Source organism: Frankliniella occidentalis, unplaced genomic scaffold (assembly GCF_000697945.3).
Source record: "Frankliniella occidentalis isolate FOCC.00 unplaced genomic scaffold, Focc_3.1 Scaffold1, whole genome shotgun sequence".
Classification (NCBI taxonomy): Eukaryota; Metazoa; Arthropoda; class Insecta; order Thysanoptera; family Thripidae; genus Frankliniella; species Frankliniella occidentalis.
The window spans coordinates 781,348-786,814 of record NW_026267131.1 but is presented as its reverse complement, the minus strand read 5'-3'; the positions used below and the strand labels follow the sequence as shown (position 1 = coordinate 786,814).

Sequence of the window (5,467 nt, the reverse complement as noted above, 5' to 3'; positions counted from 1 at the left end):
CCCTCGCCCCTCGCCTCACATGCTGACGTGTGGTACCCCCGCCTCCTCCCCACGCTGCCTCTCTATAACCTGGAATGTAATATCAGGTCGACTCACGAGCCTCGCAAATTCCAATTTGCCCGCCATTTTTCATTGACTTTGAGTTTTTGGGCGGCGACGGGCGGGCGTGCGGGGGGACGGCGGCGACGGCGGCGGCGACATAGGGGCGGGGGAAAGGGAGGCCGCCGGGCCCAGGTATGGGACGATGACGACGGTCGCCTTAGAGGCGGGGCGGGGCGGTTAGGGGTTGTAGTAGGGTGTACTACTACCACCCCCGCCGCCGCCGCCCGCGCAGCGCTGGACTGGCGGAGACGTGCATAAATTCAACATTGCGCGCGGGCGGGCGGGCGGGTGGCGGGAGGTTTGAAAAGGCAAGGGCCTCCTAGTGAAAGGGCGGGTGGAGAGGGGGTTGTGGGGGAGGGGTGGGGGCTGTGGAACCGCCCCGCCCCGCCCCGTCCCGCCCGGCCGCAGCCCTCTTATTGCCGAACACTCAATCGCCCCCGCCCGCACACAGCGCGCCCAACGCTCGCCCAGCCCAGCGCCCTCCTCAATGATTTCGGGACGGTAATTTAATGTTTCCCGGTCGGCTGCTAGAAGGCGGTGTGCGGGGCGGGGGAGTCTACAAGGCGGGGGGAATAGCCCGTTAATTGCACGGGGGGCCGACAGGCAGGTATGCTCCGGGGGCGGGGGGGGTGATATCCCCGCCAGCGCACTGGAATGTGCCGACGACACCGACGCGTCGTGTAAGAAGGAGCAGGGTAGGTAGAAGCACGGGGAAGGCTATGATGAGGAAAAGAAAGCGCCGTCTGTCTGTCTGCCTGCCTGCCTGTTCTAACTGCCTGTGTGCTCGGGGTGTTTCCTTGAAAATCATGAATTTCATCCGACTAACGAATGGCCAGGATTCTCACAAGAACGTATCCTAATTGCTGGCAGGGCGTTAGGTATTTTTGTGTTGACATTTTAATGACCTCAAAGGAAACCCTGGCCGTCCTCTCCTATCACCTAATTTTTTCCCCCTCCTGGGACATGTTTAATTCCTCACTCGAACCAAAGTTACACTAACATCTTCACAGGTCAGATAGTGGACGGAGTTCAATACTTGCAAGTATACCTGCTCAACTTGCTTCAACTCGAAGTTTCACTTCACATTTAAGCGTTCAGCAGTTGCACACTTTGGTTTCTCAGTGTAGTTGCCGGTGTGCTGTGTGTCTACTTACAATTAGACGGCAAGTGTGTGGAGTACATGCCCGGGATCGTTGTGGCAACAAGTCTACCTGGCTCGAGTCTACTGCTGCGAGCAGTCGACTTCACCACACACTTCGGGGTATGCGTGCTCGCAGGCACGCTCTACCTTGTGCGTAGTGAGTCGCTTGTTTAGTGAATGTTCTATGCCCATACTCCACTTCGTCTCCCTTTGTCTCCGTTTTGTCTCCTTTTTCTCCCCCTCTCGCCCGCACCCACACCCCAACCCCAATCATATCTAAAAAGTTGATGCATGCCGGACCTGACCAAAGTGGCGCACGCTCAGCTTTGCCCCGTCGTGTCAATGCAATTTTGCCCCTCCTGTCGCTTCCAACGACAAAAAAAGAAATCCCCCCCCCCTTTTCAAAAAAAGTAATAAATGAAAATAAAAAATAAAATCGAGTGGCGGATACAATTATAGCGGGTCAAGAGGTTCTTTTTGGTATGAAAGTGTGGGACGAACCACTGAGTGGAAAATATATACGGTAAAATCAAGGCCTGATTTTTTGAGGCGGTTTCAGGCAGTTTGAGGAAAACGTTTTCCTGTGATGTGTGTATCTCAGTAGAAATGGTCTTGCCTGAAATTGGAGAATTGCTCTTCTTTCAGACTTTGTTTTTCCTGCGTAATCGTAGTTATGGTATTTCCATACACCTCATTTAGATCCTGACTTGGTTTCGACAATAAGTGCCCTTTCGACATTAGAGACGGCCAATCATTATTTCTGGAGACGCTGCGCAGCCATGCTGTTTCGGCGTTCTTTTTTCCCTCCTCCCATAGTTCATTTTATTTTTCCGACGTCGATCGTTTGCAAGCCATCCACGGACGAGAATGCGGAGCAGAGGAGCCCTGCTCTGCATCCGCTCTCTTCACATGATGCTCTTCCCCGGCAGGGGGACGAACTTTTTGAAATAAAACGATTCTGCCGCGAAACCCCTTCTCCCCTCCCTTCGTGTGCAGTAGGGTCACAGGTGGCGTACGGGCTGACTCCCCTCCCCCCTTCCTCTACCCCCGCATCAGTCAGGGGTCGCACTCGCTCCCCGCTGGCCCTCCTGTGCCCATCTCCGCCCCCTGTACCGGGGGCCGACGGGGGCCAGGCCGGTCCATGCACGGGCAGCAGACGACGACTAAACGCCCTTTTCTTTCCCTTGCTTCCGCTTTGAGGCTTTCCCCGAAATTACACTGCCGCTGCATCCTAGCGAACGAAGGGTCCGTGCGCGCGCGCGCGCGCGCGTGTGTGTTGTAGGGGGACGGGGATGTGTGTATTCTCGGTGGGAGAGTGCGGGGGTCATGGTAGGAAATACGTCCAAGCGGTGAGACAAAAGGCCTACACTGTTGTTTGATAAGGGTCGCCCCTACTCCCGGTCGGCCGCCACACCACGCCACGCCCCGCCACGCCCCGCCGCGCTGCGCCACGGGCACTGGTCCCCAAATCCCAGGGCATTAGGACCGCTAACGGATCTGATCCGGTGCGGGGCAGATCTGGCCACCCCCACGCCCGCGCGTACACAACCAGGGTGGTCCCGAGGCGGCCGCAGGCTGGGCAACCACGCGGGTCTCAGCGTGGTCGGCACACAAGGGGTTCGGTCGCCCTGCTTTACGGATCCGTGAACCGCCAGCCGTCACGCCAGGCGGTCTCCTGCCGGAACGGTCAGCAGGTGATCGGAATGCGGCTCCATCTCTCTGTCTGCGGTTATCCGTTATCGTTTAGCCTGATAATTGTCCCCCCCCCCTCCCCCACCTCCTGGCCGCAAGCGCGGGTGCAGCACTCGCTCGCGGCGGAGTCCCCCACCACCCCAGGCGCCGGCGCCCCGAGCCCCAGGAGGGCCCCCGCTGACCATAAAACGTCGCCGATGTTTACTCCAAAGGGGATATACTTTCCCTTTCCTTAACCGCGAGGCGCACTCCTCCACCTCCTCTTTTATTTTTTCTTATTTTTTTCTTCTTTTACCGTCCGCCCAACTCTCCACCGCTTACGCCCCCCCGCGCGCACTCGAGTTTGTTTTGCTGACCTTGTTGCTGCTGGGAATACAAGACGTTATTACAAAAATCCTTTCCCAAAGAAATTCGAGTCTATTTTTACCATGACGATCCCACCGTGAATAACGTTTTACAGCAAATAATAAGATCAAAAAGAATCGGGGATTTTGAAACGGATTTTGAAACTGTCGAGGTAGCTAAGTCTTTAAATTTTAATATCCTACGTAATTATGTGACCCTGACGCCTTGCTCGGTAGAAATCATGTCAGCCTTGGTTCCGCGAGCCTTGCACAACCCTGATGTGCCTAGCTCTGCTCTGGCGCGGCTCCCCCCTTCCCCCTCCTTCTCTATCTACCGCCCTTCCAACCCCCACCCAATTCTCTCCCTCTAAACATCGTCTCCCCGTCCGAAGATACTCCCACCCCGTTCTCTTCTCTTCTGTCATTAATATTCGTCCATCTTAGTTGCTCACTTTGTAAGCGAAACAGTTTAAAATGTTGATTGCTTTGGTTCGGCGCGGTTCGGTGGTGGGCGGGGGCGGAGGCGGGGCGGAGGCGGGGCCGAGGCGGGCGGTGCCTCTCAAGGGCCGCCGAGAGGGTCGAAGGCGGGAGGCAAAGTAATGCAAAACTAGTCAGGTGGAAAGTGATTACCGTGCCCGTTGGGGTCACCTAACCTGCGGACGCTCGAGATCCCCTCGATCCCGGCCCCGCACGGACCGCAGGTGAGCAGGAGATGCCGGCAGGCGCCTCGAAGCACCTCGGCCGCCCCCGCTTCAGATTCCGATACGCGGGACACGGGGCGGTTCCTGTCGAAGCGTCGAAATATGACGCAAATTGCGTTTGCAGGCGGACAGGACGGTCTGCCTTCTCTCTCTCTCTCTCTCTCTCTCTCTCTCTCTCTCTCTCTCTCTCTCTTTCTGTTCACCAGGGGTGTAGCGTTCGTCCCGCGGGGGTGCGGCCTTGCCCGCCTCAGAGGTCGAGCCACGTAGAGCGCCCGATAGAAAGGAAGTAGAGGCGGCATACACTGCGGGGAAATCCATACTCTATCTACCACTCGCTGACACCTATAAAAATATTTTTTTGCGCGCGCTTGTCGTGTGTCCACATTCTGAAACGCACTAGCAAGCTAAAGCCTAAATCTTGACAACTGCTGTGGTTTTTTTGGCTTTGACTTTTAAACGCTTAAAAGATGAACAACTTTTACTCGATTTTACTTGAAATAAACAACCGTACGTTCAAGCTTTTAACTTATTCGCGACAGTACAAGCCCTCTAATACTTAACACATCATCTTGTTTTCTGAAAAATGATGAATAAATCACAGGCCACGCTATTGTCATAAAATCTGCCGGCGTTACGTCGCGTGGAACTACCTTGCTCCAGCTCAACCCGTTTCCATGCTCCGTCCGCGTCAAGGGAGTAGACTGTGATTGCGGTCTTCTTTGAGTAGACCCCCCCCCCTCACTTCCCCCTCCGACAGTCCTCTAAAAGAAAAGCGTTGCGTTACTCTAATGGGGTTCCATTATTACACGAAATTTTGTCATATAAGGATTCGCCCGCCGCAAGATACTGGAGCGCTCAGGCGGGCCGCGCCGGGGACCGCGGCGACGCGACTGGCAGCATAGGCTGGCTGGAGGGAGGGGGGAAGGGCAAAAAAGGGGCCGAAGACGGGGTGGGGTGAAGGGTAGGAGGGGGTGGAAGGAGGTAAAGGGGACCCCGTTGCTGCTCGTCTTTGAATATCGGTCGACCTCAAGGCACAAGCAAAGGCAAGTGAGCGGGGGGCGACCTTCCCCTCCCCCCGCTCTTACCCTCACTCCTCTCCCTCTCCCTCCTCCTGTCTCCCTCTTGCAAGTGGTCCTCCCATTCATATGGCTGCTGTCGTAAATTAGCGCTGACGGAGGAACAAGCAGTTTTATCGCCGAGAAATAATTAATATCCAGAGGAAGACGGGCGATAGACGAGAGAACACCGAACCAATAATGAGACAAAAGGCAGTTAAATTGGAACAATAACAAGCACATCCTTTTCTTGTTGAATGCAAGGCAAGTGTGATTCGGCGATAGCTTGAACACGCAGCCCGCGGGCGCGCAGTCTCGTCTGACTTGCTCAATACAGGGCGAGCTGCGGAGCGCGCTTTTTGGAACAACCTTCTTTCTGTCGTTATATGAACAAACTTTAGAGCCCCCTGTGGGGGACGGGGGAGGGGAAGG

At 55.7% G+C, this 5,467-nt stretch overlaps 1 protein-coding gene across 2 annotated transcripts in view; it reads left to right on the top strand.

The window, feature by feature from the left end:
- The window catches only part of LOC113213496 (delta-sarcoglycan), an 83,726-nt gene that overhangs the window by 18,694 nt on the left and 59,565 nt on the right, over positions 1–5,467 (top strand). The gene's annotated exons all lie outside the window — the stretch shown is intronic.